The 16,938-nt window shown below is 41.1% G+C and overlaps 1 protein-coding gene across 50 annotated transcripts in view; it reads left to right on the top strand.

The window, feature by feature from the left end:
* The window catches only part of LOC100398245 (uncharacterized), a 159,394-nt gene that overhangs the window by 49,091 nt on the left and 93,365 nt on the right, over positions 1-16,938 (top strand). For 42 of the 50 annotated variants that reach the window (XR_013522656.1, XR_013522655.1, XM_078338805.1 and 39 more), the window contains 6 exons: positions 2,353-2,470; positions 3,199-3,279; positions 4,545-4,655; positions 13,375-13,477; positions 14,691-14,767; positions 16,352-16,455. The gene's annotated coding sequence lies outside the window, so the exon portion shown is untranslated. Of the gene's footprint in view, positions 1-2,348; positions 2,471-3,198; positions 3,280-4,544; positions 4,656-13,374; positions 13,478-14,690; positions 14,768-16,351; positions 16,456-16,938 lie in introns of all 50 variants that reach the window. The other 8 variants (XM_078338840.1, XM_078338815.1, XM_078338832.1 and 5 more) reach the window with 4 other exon arrangements.

Here is a 16,938-nt window from a genome sequence, read left to right as displayed (position 1 = left end):
ATCATGAGGTCAACAGATCGAGACCATCCTGGTTGACATGGTGAAACCCCATCTCTACTAAAAATACAAAAAATTAGCTGGGCATAGTGGTGTGTTCCTGTAATGCCAGCTACTCAGGAGGCTAAAGCAGGAGAATTGCCTGAACCCAGGAGGCGGAGGTTGCGGTGAGCCTAGATCGCGCCATTGCACTCCAGCCTGGGTAACAAGAGCGAAACTCTGTCTCAAAAAAAAAAAAAAAAAAAAGACAGCTAACAATCAGCAAGTTCATAAACTTGTATGACCTATGGGTATCTGAGAATGGAGTACAGGTGTGCAGAGATGTAGAAGCCACCAGTCCTTGGGGTCACTTGGCCACCTGGGGCTGCTAAACTCCTGGGCTGCATGCACATGTGTACACACACACACACACACACACACACACACACACACATCCCTTTGCTCTGTCAGCTAATTTCTGAGTTCATGGTTTTCCTGTTCACAGGAAATGAGCAAAGACAGGTCTCTCCATTTTGCAAATAAGGAAAATGAACTCCAGCAGACAACTTTAGCATATGCAAAGCACTGGTTTAACCCCTTTACACATATGAACTCCCTTAATCCTCCCAACATTTTGAGATTGCACTAATATTATCCCCACATTGCATGAGGAGAGGCTAATAACTTGCCCAGGTACAAACAATGAGTAGCAGAGCCAGGAATCAAAATGGAAGAGTGTGATTTCAGAGTCCATACCCATGAGCATTATTTTATCATATTGCTGCCCATGGAGTCTTTCTGAAGTACTGCTTTGCACATATAACTCTCAGCTGTACAAATTGTCAGTGGTCCACTGTTGCCCACAGGATAAAGATCAAGTGTCTTAGTCTTTCAGTGCTTTCCACACCTGCAATCAACCCCTGTTCCTGCTAACCCAGCATGAGCAGTGAAGAGCCCTGGAGCGTGCCTGGATGGTGCTGTCTCACTGAGCAAGCATGCTCTCTGCCTGTCCTCTCAGTTCAAGCCCAGACCAAGCCTCACCCATTCAGGAAAGCATCCCTTTTTCCACCATCCTTCTCAGCTGACTGTATTCACAGTGATCTTTTCCTTCTCTGTTGGTACTCACTGTTCATGCCCTTTGTTTCGTATTTAGTTTGGGTTATATTCTGTTAATGTGCCTTTCATTTATATGTCCAGTCTCCCTATGGCATCCTCAATGTCAGCCTGTTATTGAAGATGCTTATTTTCATCCCCACAAATCTATTTGATGAGAAATTGAGACTCAGTGAGATTTGCAATACAATATTTGCTCAGATATCATTTTCCATTCAATAGTGAAATCCTAAATATAGCGCATTAGTGAATTAACATGGTCTGAGACCATGCCCCATGCTCTATGCAACCCTCTCTCCCTCAGACTACCTCCCCATTCCAGGAGGTCAAGATTGACTGTCCTAAACAGTCCTCATCATTACTGCTCTGTGCAGGACTTAGCTGTGCTGGATGGTATTAAGTGTTGTACCCAGTTGTTATTTCAATGAGGTCAAATTTTCATAGAAGCGGGTATGGCACCAGATGTGTCTCAGCCTTGGATAAACAACCTTCCATTCCACAGGGGAGGTCTGAAAGAAGGAGAACCCCTGGTTTGGCTCAAAGACCAGAACTTCGATTCAATATGCAGCCTGTTGCTGCTAAACTTGTCATTTGAGTGCCAGCTTCACAATTTTTGCCATGTCTACATAGTCCTCACACTCTGCTTTATTACTTTTTTATAGAGACAGGGTCTCTATCTGTTGTTCAGGCAGGAATACAGTGGCATGATCACAGCTCAGTATAACTTGAAAATCCTGGCCTCAAGTGATCATCCCACCTCAGCATCCCAAAGCACTAAAATTACAGGAATGAGATACCATGTCTGGTCTTATATTTTATAACTTAAATTTTAATCTCATCCTAAATAATAACAACCACCATGTTACAGGTTCAATGTGCTCGTTACAGTTTTTCAAATGGATATTACAGAAAATGCATACCCAGTAGATAGCTCTTTTTTTTTTTTGAGACAGAGTCTCACTCTGTCACCAGGCACCAGGCTGGAGTACAGTGGCAGGATTGTGGCTCACTGCAACCTCTGCCTCCAGGGTTCAAGCAATTCTCCTGCCTCAGCCTCCCGAGTAGCTGGAACAACAGGTGTGTGCCACCATGCCCAGCTTATTTTTTTGTATTTTTTAGTAGAGACAGGGTTACACCATGTTGGCCTGGATAGTCTCAATCTCTTGACCTTGTGATCCACCCACCTTGGCTTCCCAAAGTGCTGGGATTACAGGCATGAGCCACCGCACCCGGCCAACTCTTTTTTTTTATTTTTCAAGACAGAATCTTGCTCTATCACCAGGCTGGAGTGCAATGGTGTGATCTCGGCTCACTACAATCTCCACCTCCTGGGTTCAAGCAATTCTTCCTGCCAAAGCCTCCCAAGTAGCTGGGACTAAAGGTGAGTGTCATTATGCCCAGCTAATTTTTGTATTTGTAGTAGAGACTGGCTTTCACCATGTTGGCCAGGATGGTCTCAATCTCTTCACCTCATGATCTGCCCACCTCAGCTTCTCAAAGCTGAGATTACAGGCTTGAGCCACTGCACCCAGCCAGGTAACTGTTTATCTGTGTACTGCACGCATTATGTCACCTTCCTCTGTGGTGTGCTTGCCATCCTCTGGGACACACTGCTCTAGTATTTTGATTTTCTTCTCCTCACCCTTTCTAAGTGGGGAGTCTCTTCTGATCAGGTCACTGGTGTCCAGGCTGGGTGCCTGTGTTCTGGTAGGTTCCACCATGACACCTTCAGAGCCACACTTAGGGTGAAAAGACTTCCAGGCAAGGCAATGGGCATTTTCTTTCCTAAAGAGCAAGAGCAGTTCAGCTGTTACTCCTTACCAAGATTTTATTGGAAAAAAAAGGCCGTACTGATTTTTTTTTTTTTAAGCATGAAAACCATAGACCAAGCCCATCCAGGATGAACACTTTGGGAATGGTCATTTGTTTGGATAATCATACAGTCACACATTCATTCAGTGCTTATTGGAGCCTCCCTTGGCTCTTCCTAGCTTAGGGGTCAGGAGAGCTGGCTTTAAGCATAGTGTGTTCATTGTAATGAAACAAAAATGTGCAACTTGGGATGACACCATGCCAAGCACCGTTCCTATTTTCTTCCACTTGATCCAGCTTGAAGGTAAACTTTTGTTTCAAGTCCAGAAGCTGCCTTCCAATATCAAGCACTCCAGAATGACCCAAGACCTTCATAAGGTAGGGAGTGATGGTCAGCTTCTTTTCCCCAAAAAACAATGAGGAGAGGGTGGCTTTGAACAGGCAGGTCTGGCCAGTTTATCACAACACATATCATAACATGATGACAGCACTCTATCCACATCACCATGCCCTGTCTCCACATGATTTTTAAAAATGTTTTTATTTTAATGTTTGTGAATACATAGTAGGTGCACATATTTATGGGGTACATGAGATGTTTTGATATAGACATGCAATGTGTAATAATTACATCATGGAGAATAGGGTATCCACCCCCTCAAGCATTTATCCTTTGTGTTTCATACAATAAAATACAATTAAATTACTATTGATTATAGTCACCCTGTTGTGCTATCAAACATGAGGTCTTATTCAGTCTGCGTTTTTATACCCATTAACAATCCCCACCTTTCCCCCCCACTACTACCCTTCCCAGCCTCTGATAATCATCCTTTTAATCCCATCTCCATTAATCCAATTGTTTTGATTTTTTAGATACCACAAATAAGTGAGAACGTGTGATGTTTCTCTTTCTGTGCCTAGCTTATTTCACTTAGCATAATGATCTCCAGTTCTAACCATATTGTTGCAAATGACAGGATCTCATTCTTTTTAATGACTGAAGAGGTATCCATTGTGTTTAATTATCACATTTTCTTTATTCACTCATCTGTTCATGGACACTTAGGTTGCTTCTAAATTGTAGCTATTGTGACCTCTCTCCTGATTAGTCAATCAATCAGTGCATGAGGGCAGGGATCCAGAGAGTCAGTCAAATCAATAATGTAGTCATACAGGAAATGGAAGCTTAAGTTGCACTGAGGAAGATTTGTATGATATAACAGGAAGGACTTCCCGTGTTTGGGTGGGAAGATATTGCAGTAATAATAATAATGGCCACCACTTACAGAATACTCCACAGAGACTGACTCATTTATGTCACAAAAGCCTTATGAGGTACCCCATTTTTGTTCCCGTGGTAGTGATGAAATAATTGAGGTTTAGAGAAAGAGTCAATGTGACCTGATGAAAGCCTACAGCTAGTAAGTAGTAGAGCAGGGACTCAAACCCAGAGCCCAGGTACTTGCTAACTCTGCTGCTCTGGAATCTGCTTTTCTTGCCAAGAACTTTAAGAATAGCATTATGTCCAGATTTGGGTTAGGCTCATTCTTGATGGGGGTTGGGGGGGCTAGAAGAAACGACCCCTGTGGACAGTTTCTTGCCAAAGGCTTTTGTAATGTATTCAATTTCTCCTTCTATAGAACACCAGGGTTACTTCACTCCCCATTGTGGACACTAAGGGGAAGAAGAATATGGTAAGCTTCCCACACATTAGCAGCCAAGTCCTGCTGAAGTCATCCCTGCTGTATCAGGTGAGTGCAGGAGGATGGGACCCTGAGCAGGTGTGTGAAAGACCTGGTTTTAGTCCAAAATCAGTTTTATAAAGGCCCAGGAGGGTGGGGACATCCAGCTCTTCAGCACAGTATCCGCTGAAGGGTTGGATACTAGCACAGTATCCACTGAAGAGTTGGGATCTAGGGGAGAAGGTTAGAGGTGAGAAGGTTAGAAGTGAATCAGAGGCTCCTGGCTGATGCACCTGCGCCTTCACATGCCCCCGGGCACACACGCAGACATTTGCTTTCTTACGGCTGCCAGCTTTAAATTCTGCCCTCCAACTGTCGCTGTGCGAAGTGGTCCTTTGCTGCATCGAGAGGAATGCAAATGCCCCGTTCATCTACACTCTGAGCAAGGGCAGGTCTTGCTGCTCACTCCACTTGGGGTGTGGTTGCAGCATAATCTCTCACCCTTTGTGAGTAATATTATACCTTGGACAAACATAATGGCTTCAGATTGAGCAAAGGATCTCTTTTCCATGCCTTAAGTTATGGTTTCTCTAATTAAGTACCCAATTTATAAGAAAGATTAGCTTACCTCTTTCATCAACATGACCTGGATGTGGGACATGGAATCAAAGGAGATTACTCCAGGGCTTTAAGATTTAATGAGTGCCCTGCTGGGTTTCAGACTTGCACAGGGGAATGCGGTGGTGCATGGGGCCTGTAGCCTCTGTACTTTGGCCAATTTCTCCCATTTGGAATGGGCACATTTACCCAATGTCTGTATTCTCATGGTATTTTGGAAGTAACTAACTTGCTTTTAATTTTACAAGTTCACAAGCAGAAGGGATTTGCCTTGTCTCAGATGAGACTTCAGACTTGGACTTTTGGGTTAATGTGGAATGAGTTAAGACTTTGGGGGACTTTTGAGTTAATGGTGGAGTGAGTTAATAGTTCAGTGACTTTGGGGAACTGTTGAGAAGGCGTGATTGGTTTTGAAGTGTGAAAAGGATGTGAGATTTGGGAAGGGCAGGGGTGGAATGATTTGTGATTGGTTCTGTGTCCCCACCCAAATTTCATCTCAAATTGTATTCCCCATAATTCCTACATGTTCAAAGAAGGACCTGGTAGGAGGGAATTGGAACATGGAGACACTTCCCCCTATGCTGTTCTTGTGTTAGTGAGTTCTCACAAGATCTGAGGTTTTATAAGGGGCTCTTCCCCACTTTGCTTGCTCTCCCCCACTGCCATGTAAGACATGACTGCTTCCCCTTCTGCTATGATTGTGAATTTCCTGAGGCCTCCCTAGGCATGCCAAACTGAATGAATTAAATCTTTTTCCTTTATAAATGATTCAATCTCCAGTATTTCCTTTTTTTTTTTAAATTTTGGGCCAGGGTCTTCCCAGGCTGGAGTATTTCTCCAACCTTAGCCACCCAAAGTATTGGGATTACACATGTAAGGCATGCAGCCTCACATTTAAAGGGGTTTAAATAATGAGTTCAGGGCCAACTGCAGAGGCTCATCCCTGTAATCCCCACACTTTAGGAGACTGAGGCAGGAGGATCCCATGAACCCAGGAGTCCAAGATCAGCCTGGACAACATGGCAAAACCCCATCTCTACAAAAAATACAAAAAAGTAGCCAGGCATGATGATGCACTCCTGTAGTCCCAGCACTTGAGAGGCTGAGGTGGGAATAATTTGAGCCCAGGAGGTGCAATTAGCAGTGAGCTGAGATTGTACCACTGCACTCCAGCCTGTGACATATCAAGATTCCATCAAAAAAAAAAAACAAACAAAAAACAAACCCAAGCCACAATGAGTTCATTTCTCCTGAATTTTGAGTGCAAAAATTAATTTTGATTTTTAAAAAGTTAAGTAGTTTAAGAATGTGTATTCTTTAAAAGAGCACTGTACATGCAGAGGCCTCGGCCTTATCATTACACTGACAAGCTAAACTGCCTCATCAATACTGTCCCTGCAAAGTTGCTGTAGAAGTTGATTCATCAATTAAAGGTCAGATCTGTGCATACACAGCTTGAAGAAACTGCCAGCAGTTCATTGCTAATTACCAGGACAAACATTTGTATTTCAAAGTTGACCAACAGGATGACAATTCTCAAAGCTCTAAAAATATTTTGTCCTACTAAACGCTAGCCTAGGGTATGACTGTTACCCATCCATGGTTACTAACAATCAAAGGCAACACTGCTTAGAGCAACAAATGCCACAGGCAGTGGTCTCAATAAATCCGTCTTTGTCTGTCACTATAAAAGCTGGTCTGGTCCCAACTCAGTATCAAGGTTATTATTCCAGACAGCCCAGGACTATCAATTTAGAAGTTTCCTTAGCAAATAAGTACTTCGGATATGCTTGCAAGGGCTCCTGAATTGGAGTTTTCTGCATCATCTCTATAAAAACACTGTTTCACCTCTAAAGTCACTGAAGAATTGAAGCAGACAGACCCTTGGGAAGTTTCCTAAAGGAGTGGGAGTGGCTTCAAAAATAACCTGCCTTCTAGCATCAGGCCACTAACCCAGAGAATTCCCTTCATGGTGGGATAGTCACTCAAAGCCTGCTATGAACCTAACCCCCAAAAAGGTGATGGAAAAGGCTAGAGGAAAACCCTAAACAATTGACCATGCCTTGTATCTTTCTCTAGAAATCCAATCAACTAACAGAAAAGCCTATTTGAAATTATAAAATGTAGATGCTACTCATGAGGGCTGTCATCAATGTACAAAAACTATTAACTCCAGTGGATGCCACGTTTCTTTCCCTGTATTAAAAAAGTTCCTCACATTTAATAATTTTGGTTAATTTAGATCAGTTTTGAATGAACAGACAGCATGAATCAAACTTAGTTCAAACCTTAATGATGTTGTAATATTTACTAACAGCCAGTTCTCAATATAAAAGATTTATGAATATCCTAATATTTCTACTTTAAAAACTTGCTTTACAAAAAAAATTAAAGAAATGCGCTTTTGAAGAACAAAGTTTCAGGGCATGGAGGAAAGAGAAAGTGACCATTACAAATTCTTCATAGAACCACCAGGAATCTTTAATCCATTTAAATACAAATATAGAAGATCAGATTCTGATCTGACATTATTTCTGCATTTTTAGAAACACTTTTCACTCACAAATCCAAGGTTGTAATGCCATTAAAAATATCTACAGGAAAGGACTGGTGTGAAATACAATATTATGATAATAGTTATTGCATTAAAATGGTTACTTTTCTGTACTTCACATGTCTCACTATATGGCTATATAATTTTTATAATAAAAAATAATAAATTATGGAAGCATTCAAGGTTACAAAGCACTGTTGACTTTATAAAAGAATTCTTAAAACAAATGTGCAGAAAGAAGGCATTCAACTATGATAGAGAAGCCGCCAGGTGGAAAGGCTCACGAGGTCCCAGGAGGAGCTCCAGGGGGAAGCTCATTGTTGGCCTTTCCAGCAGTGCTGTCCCTGGACACTGGAAGCAGCGGGAGCCCCTTGCCTGTGGCACCATGGACTCCCACCAAGGCACGTATGACGGACACTGTACTTCTATACATTTATTAGCGTTGTGTATATGGGGACTCTCAGGGCACTTCTGAAACGCATACTTGATTCCCTTTTACATTGAGGAAAGTAAGATTCACACACAAATACCAAGATGACCAATGAATGGTGGCCTCACTGGCAAAAGCAGCCATTGCAGGTAACCACATTGCCTCCCTAGCTTTCTGTAACCCATGGGATTAGGGAAAGGTTAAGTAACATTTCTTTTTCAAATTCATTTCAAACACTCAGTTATGTTCATTCAAAAAACAGAAACTATATGCACAAGACTAAACAGAAATCATTCACACTGACAGCTCACGAAGGGGGCTCTCTGTACCCTTTCAGGAGGGTTTGGGGCAATAAAGCCAAAATCTGTATTTAAAATAGGTGTGTCTCATAAGATAAATTTTTAGCTTACTTATTAAAGGTCCTAGTGGACATTCCAAACTAGTAATTTATACCTAGAGAGAGAAAACATAAATGCTTACTGTATAGTTATATAAAAATAGAAATCTATTAATAGAGTCCAATCCTCAAGAAAGCACACAATTAGTGCCCAAAGGCTGTATATATACCAAGGAAGGATGACTTCCTTCCTTGATCTCTAAACAACATCCTCTCCACATCGGGGATATCAAGAGGTTGGGCATTTACCTAATGCCACAGGGTCCACCGGCGGGGGTCACAGCTGCTGGTTGGTGAAGAAGGATTTAGTCTCCCTGCAGACCGGATTGACACAGAGCAGACAGCTCAGTGTCAGCTGCTTGGAGCACAGCTCGTTTGACTGGATGTGTGAATGCACCAAGTCAGCCAGGGCCTGGAAGACACACAAGAGGCGAGGAGGCATCAGAAGCACAGGGTCTGCTTATCTGCCCTGCCCCCTCCTCCATCTGCCCAGGTCAGCGCTCTGGCTTGAGGTTTCTTTTCATCTGAGTGGTGAGCATTTTGGATCAAATTCCACAATATCTTCCTTTCCTGAGAATCCTCAGCTTAGAGAAGTTAAAACAGATTTCAGGAAATGAAATCCTCTTACCCCACCCTCTAGACCTTTTCTCTGGAAAGCAGGTTCGAAATTAGACATAGTTATAGGTGGGTAGAAATCAGAAATTTGAGGCTATCTGAAGGAAGACTGAGCAGATAAGGATAAAATTCGATTTTATTTTTCTAACTAATTGGAACTCCAAATGTTCTAATATGTGAGAAAAACCAATATTCTGCAAGAGTTTCTTAGAGGATTGCTCTCTGGTATGTTCTACTAAAATGGTTGGAACACTGCAGATACCTTAGAGAACAATGGATTTCCATTACGAGACTCTGCTCTTCCAATGTTTTCAACTCCACACTGAATCAAAATGAGAAAAGGGAGGAAAAACACGACATGTTTTATTTTCCTTTTTTTTCAAAGAAATTGCTACAAAAAAATTCACACAGACACACACACACAATTCAATGTCTGACTTCAAGTGTTCACAGATTTGCTCAAGAGTGAAAAGCATCACGGGGCAGGGCTGTGCGTTGATGCTGTTATCATAAATTATTCCTCAACTCCTTCCCCTCCCTGTCACCTTCCCACAGGTGATTTGTTTTTGAATCCTTTTTGTGGCTACACTTGATGAAATTCTCAGTTGAAATCTGCTTACCATTCTTTTTTTATTCTATTTTATAATGCATAATTTTACAGACTCTCCCTAAGTACAATGTTGCTTTAAATACAGACCTTTTCATACTTGTTTTGATCCTGAGTGCAAAAATGAAGTAAATTAACTTATTGACTATAAAATGTATATTGGACCCAATTCAGAGTTGGGTTTTAAAATATATTCCTTTTTTTTTGTTTGTTTGTTTTTTGAGATGGAGTCTTGTTCTGTTGCCCAACCTGGAGTGCAGTGGTACTATCTCTGCTCACTGCAACCTCCACCTCCTGGGTTCAAGGGATTGTCCTGCCTCAGCTTCCTGAGTAGCTGAGATTACAGGCACCCACACCATGCCCAGCTAATTTTTGTATTTTTGGTAGAGGCAGGGTTTCACCATGTTGGCCAGGCTGGTCTTGAACTCCTGACCTCAAATGACCCACCCACCTCAGCCTCCCAAAGTGCTGGGATTACAGATGTGAGCTACCAAGTCTGGCCTAAAATATATTCTTATCGAGAAAAAGCTAGAGGAAAACATGGGAGGATTGTTTCAGTACCACCCCTATTTCCAGTTCCAAAAATATTCACTGCCTAATAGCTGAAATTGGTCTAATAATGATTTACTCAGATAGGATTCTTCTGTTTCCCTTTTCTTCTGGTAGCTTTTCAGTACTTGGTCATTTGTTTGTTTATTTATTTATTTATTGAGAAGGAGTCTCGATCTGTTGCTCAGGCTGGAGTGCAATGCCACAATCTCAGCTCACCACAGCCTCCACATCCCAGATTCAAGTGATTCTCCTGCCTCAGCCTCCCGAGTAGCTGGGCTTACAGGTACATGCCACCATGCCCAGCTAAATTTTGTATTTTAGTAGAGAGGGGGTTTTGCCAAGTTGGCCAGGCTGGTTTCAAACTCCTGACCTCAGGTGATCCACCTGCCTCAGCCTCCTGAAGTGCTGAGATTATAGGTGTGAGCCACCATGCTGGCCTCAGTTACTTGACCTTTTAGATTAGCATTTATACCAGGAGAGTGGCATGAGAAAAGCATTTACATCAGGAGACTGGATCTCAACTTAAGAGGCTGTATTCTCAAACTTCATAAAAAAGTCAGTTACAACAGGATAACTAATGTTGGCAAAGGACATTCTCCAGCAATGTTGGTGGGAGAGTCAGCGATACATTGACTAAAAAAATATGTAGCAACACTGAAATTCCACATGCACCTGTAGTCCAGCTACTCAGGTAGCTAAGGAGAGAGGATCACCCGAGCCCAGGATTTTGAGGTTTCAGGGAGCTATGACTGTGCCACTGAACTCCAGCCTGGTTGACAGAGCCAGATTTCATCTCTAAACAAATTTATAAAATCACAAAAAAGTTAAAATAAAAAAATTGTTTTCCAAACATATTGGTATTAAGCTATATTTTCACTGAAGTTTTAGCAAGTTCACAGTTAGTCAAGCTTATGATGAGCTACAGAAGTATCTTTAATGAAATCCATAGACAATGCTGCAACCACTTCTTAGCCAATTACAGTCTGCCTGCAAATCCTTTATCAGAACCACTGACAAGAAACTTGGGTGCTCCCTAGCTTCACCCATGTCTGATTGATTTCCAGCATGAAGATTCAAAATCCATGGGGGCTGGGTGTTGGCTCAAGTTCTTCCCCCACCCACTCTCTGCCCTGCCCTGCACCTGCTACCCAGTCCCAGAGAGGGTGAAGTCTCCTGCAGGCTGGGCCTCCGTCTATCACACATGGGGTGACCAGGGCCAGAAATGCTGGCAGAGAGAAAGGAAAGGGTTTCTTGGATACCAACGCTTCCATACTCCCCATAAAAATAAAGCTATATATTGGACACAGTGAGTTTTAAGCCAGCTCTCAGAAGCCAGGACATAGATGAAAAAATAGGTTTTCTCCACCCTGAATGACAATTCACATCCATCTCATATTACTAGACACCAAAGATGGTTTTTTTCTCACTCTGTTGCCAGGCTGGAGTGCAGTAGCACAATCTCAGCTCACTGCAACCTCAGCTTCCTGGGTTCAAGCGATTCTCCTGCCTCAGCCTCCCCAGAGTAGCTGGGACTACAGGCGCACACCACCATGCCCAGCTAATTTTTGTATTTTTAGTAGAGACAGCGTTTCACCATGTTGACCAAGATGGTCTCTATCTCTTGACCTCGTGATCCACCTGCCTTGGCCTCCCAAAATGCTGGGATAACAGGCATGAGCCACCGTGCCCGGCCAAAGATGGTATTTGTTATTTCAATAATCAGATTGATCACAACCCAGCAGCAAACAGTTAATTAAGTGAGTGCATAAAGGAGGTCAAGGAAATCACCACACACATTGCTTCCACATTCATTTCATGCTCTTCTCTTAAATTACAATGACTCCTGTATGCCTTGACACTCAACAAGAAGCCATGTAATAGCCTAAGTAAAGGTCACTATTAGGCAAAGTAAATAAATTATAAAAGAATAAACCATTTTCCTTTGGAATTAGTGAAAAGTACAATTCTTTTTTCTTAAAGAAGTGTAGTTGTTACTACTTTCAAGGAGCCCAGTAACTCAAACTAAACAAAACAATGTCAGCCACAGTGATCCCTGGGTCACCTGGTTCAATGAACACACAGGTTTCCTCTCCCATTGCTGACATGGAATTGACTCAATGTGTTGAGATTATTACTCAGATGATGTATTGTTCGGAAGATTGAAGACACCATACATGCAAACAAATATAGTAAACAATATTTCTGAATGATACATTTGATTTTTTCCTTCAATGTAAGCTTCCCTTAAAATAAAAAATGGGAAGAAACCCAGCCAAAGCTATAAGGTGCAGGACATTTTTGTGGATTATATTTTTTAAAAGTTCTGTGTAACTGAGTTTTATGAATCACATGATGACCTTTATCTGGAGGAAAATATCACCTTTGAAATACAAGTCCTACTCCTATGTCCTGGATAGTTTTGCCTAGATTTCCTTCTAGGGTTTTTATTGTGCCAGGTCTTATGTTTAAGTCTTTAATCCATCTGGAGTTAATTTTAGTGTAAGGTGTCAGGAAAGGGTCCAGTTTCTGCTTTCTGCACATGGCTAGCCAGTTTTCCCAACACCATTTGTTAAATAGGGAATCCTTTCCCCATTGCTTGTTTTTGTCAGGTTTATCAAAGATTGTATAGCTGTCGATACGTTGTGTTTCCTCTGGTGCCTGTGTTTTGTTCCATTGGTCTATATCTCTGTTTTGGTACCAGTACCATGCTGTTTTGATTACTGTAGCCTTGTAGTATAGTTTGAAATCCAGTATTGTGATGCCCCCTGCTCTGCACATGTACCCCAAAACCAAAAATGCAATAAAAAAAAAATTAAATTAAATTAAATAATTATGTAAATCAACCTAAAATATTTAAAATTCAAAGTTCTTAAAATTAAAATTCTTTAAAACTGTGTTTCTATTTAAAAAAAAAAGAAAAGAAAAGAAATACAAGTCCTGTCTTAATAGTGGAAAGAATGGAAGCTTTATTCACTTGTCTCAAAACTCAAAACAGGTTTGTTGGTTGTTGTTTAGGCTGTTGGAGAAACAGCAGTGAGAGAAGCATTTCCAGAAGCCATTATCATAAAGCCATAGGACATCTTTGGAAGAGAGGAAACATTCCTTAATCATTTTTCAAGTATGTATTCTTTCTTAATGAAAAAATATATCCTTGGTCTGTCAATCAGAGAAAACTTAGCTTGTGCAACTTCAACCTGGTTAATCAGTATCCCTCTCTTCTCAGAAAGAAGGGCATTTAGGGTAAAACCTTAAAGATGACTGAATGTAAGTCTGATGCAGGGAGTTGGGGAGGAGTATTGCATGCAGAGGGAACGGTAGGTACAGGGGCCCAGAGGTGAAAGGGCATGTTGGATTCCATGTTCAGTTGAACCAGGTTTTCTCAGTAGTGGCAGTATTGACATTTTCAGCCAGATAATTCTTCATTATGGGGGCTGTTGAAGAATGTTTGGCAGCATTCCTGGCCTCTAGCCACTAGATGCCATTCATAGCACCCTCCAGTTATGACAACTGAAAATGTCTCCAGAGGGGTTGTCAATGTCCCCTGGGGGCCAAAATCACTATTACTACTATTGTTTTTGAAAACCGAAATGGCAGAATATTAGCAATTCCATGTGATACAGCTTAATAATTTGTGATGGTTAATAAGAGAGTTGGGAGGAGTGGTAAGAGACGAGTTTAGCAAGCTGTGGGCAAAGACAAGTCAGAAAAGCCTCAAGCTATCTGAAGGGAAGTACTTTCCTACTGTGGAAAATACTTGGATAGCAGGGATTATTTGAGCTCTTGAGAAGGCTCATTCTTCAAGAAGCTTTCTGCGAATAGATAATGCCATTATTTTAACTTTGTCACATTTCCTTTGTTGAGATCAGTGTGGCCTTCTTCCTTTCTTCCTCCTTCCTTCCTTTTCCCCTTCTTTCCTTTCTTCCTCCTTCCTTTCTTTTCCCCTTCTTTCCTTTCTTCCTGTCTCTCTGTCTCTCATTCTATCTCCTTTTCTTTTTCTTTTTTTGAGATGGAGTTTTGCTCTTGTTACCCAGGCTGGGGTCCAATGGCGCGATCTCAGCTCACTGCAACCAATGCCTCCTAGGTTCAGGCAATTCTCCTGCCTCAGCCTCCCAAGTAGCTGGGACCACAGGCATGCACCACCATGCCCAGCTAATTTTTTGTATTTTTGGTAGAGACAGGATTTCACCATGTTGACCAGGATGGTCTCGATCTCTTGACCTCGTGATCCACCTGCCTCGGCCTCCCAAAGTGCTGGGATTACAGGTGTGAACCACCGCACCTGGTCCTCTCCTTTTCAAGTATTACTTCAACATACATTATAATTTTTATAGGTCTCAGATGTATCCAAAGGAATTATTAATGCAGTTAAGGACCCTGATGCCAGAGGGAAGACCTTTACTTCTGTTGGGTAAGTTCTTAGTTTTTGAATTTAAAATTGTGCTATTATAATGAAGGAATCAATATCTAAATTAGTTACTAACAGATTTATTTGTTGCACTTTTACAATATCAGAATATTGCTTGCATTAAGTCAGAATTTGAGGGAACCTGAAATCCACTTTAATGAATAATTCTGTTATCAAAGTCTGAGAACCACTGCCTAAGACTATTATATTTACTTAGTTCAGTGACCCTTAGGGATGGTTTTGTATGACTCCAGTGATGTTTTTAATATATAAAAGAATATTGCTGTAAATTCTAAAACACAAACAGAACACCTTTAGGGAGTGAGTATGGTTATAAAACCACATTAATTTTGATGGATATCCCCAGAAGCTGAAAATGGGTGCTTTAGAGCACAATTACTAGTGCTGTGCAAGATTGATTATTTCTTTCTTTTTTTTTTTTTTTTTTTCTCTGAGACTCCAATGTGGAGTCAAGGCAGGAAACTTTATTGACAAAAAAAGGACTTAGTCAACACAGGAATTCTGGTGACAATAAGATGACAAAAATTTAAAAGTAACCAAGATAAGGCCCTCACTTCCCATAAATGCCTTTGCCCTCTCCAAAAGCCATGCTCTCTAACCACAAAAGTATCACACAATGTGGAATGACAGGCCTTCCACAAACTCCATCCTATCACTTACAGAGACTACTGTGGTTTTGTAGCATCTCCTAGTTTTTCTTTTTTCTAAATTTTTTATTGCATTTTGGGTTTTGGGGTACATGAGCAGAACATGCAAGACAGTTGCGTAGGCACACACATGGCAGTGTGTTTTGCTTCCTTTCTCCCCTTCACCCACATTTGGCATTTCTCCCCAGGCTATCCCTCCCCACCTCCCCCTCCCACTGGCCCTCCCCTTTTCCCCCAATAGACCCCAGTGTTTAGTACTCCCCTCCCTGTGTCCATGTGTTCTCATTTTTCATCACCCACCTATGAGAATATGCGGTGTTTCATTTTCTGTTCTTGTGTCAGTTTGCTGAGGATGATGTTCTCCAGATTCATCCATGTCCCTACAAATGACACAAACCCATCATTTCTGATTGCTGCATAATATTCCATGGTGTATATGTGCCTTGTTTTTCCAATCCAGTCTATCATCAATGGGCATTTGGGTTGATTCCAATTGATTATTTCTTTTATGCTCCTTGCTAAAATTTGCTCTCAGAAAAAAATGGGTACAGTTAACGTATGTGATTTATCTGAAATTAGTAAATCATGTCACAGCTAGGCTTAAGGCTTTTTTTACTGAATTATCTAAAAGTCAAACTAAGACTTCATCTGCCAAGTTGAGAGGTATCAGTTCACCTAGTAAGTGGTTCAGAATCTTGTCATTCTGAGAAGCAACCTAATGATGCTTGGCATTCTATGACAGGTAAGGATAAGGCTCAAGATTTAAGGAATAGCCTAATTCCTAAGAAATATTTGCCTCTAGAGGGAAATGATACTCTTCTCTTTAAGCAAAGAGGCATGGTATATATTCCCAGAATTATGAATCTATGCATTGTTATGTTCTACTATTATTCTTTAGTAAACTGTTTTTTTTTTTCAGTGCAAAAAGCTCTGATTTCCATGTCAACTAGGAGCTGCAAAATGTATGTCTTCCTTTCAGTTCCCAGTTTGGCACATTAGCATGCAATCAGTTATATAGTCTAGGTAAGAATCACAAAAAATTATTCAATACACGTTTCATAAAATACTGAACACAAAAGACATTAGTTCCAATGAAGAGGTACATGGACTAGAATTTCAGGGAATAAATGAACAGAAATGGCTTTGTGAATTGTACTTGCTCCAGCTCTGGATGAGTTGAACATTTTCCTCTTTACCTTTGCCCATTCACTATCATCTTGTCTGGGCTCCAGTGAGTTATTCTTCTTCGGCATAGTGATGGAAAAATAATACTAGACATTACAGGGTAAATATTTTTCCTTGTAAAATAGTAGGTATGTATCAACACATTTCTTGTCTCTCCAGCCCCAGGAAAAAACTCCCTGATATTTTGAGGCTAAGGCAGAGGCTTAAGACTGTAATTTTGCTCCTAAGTTTTTTGTAGTTACTAATTATATTATCTTGGTCCATTCTATTTGTCATTCATTCATAAAATGCCTATTGATACACACTCATACACATGACCAT

Source organism: Callithrix jacchus, chromosome 9 (assembly GCF_049354715.1).
Source record: "Callithrix jacchus isolate 240 chromosome 9, calJac240_pri, whole genome shotgun sequence".
NCBI lineage: Eukaryota > Metazoa > Chordata > Mammalia > Primates > Cebidae > Callithrix > Callithrix jacchus.
Note: the sequence above shows the minus strand (reverse complement) of the source record. Positions and strands in the feature narration are given on the sequence as shown.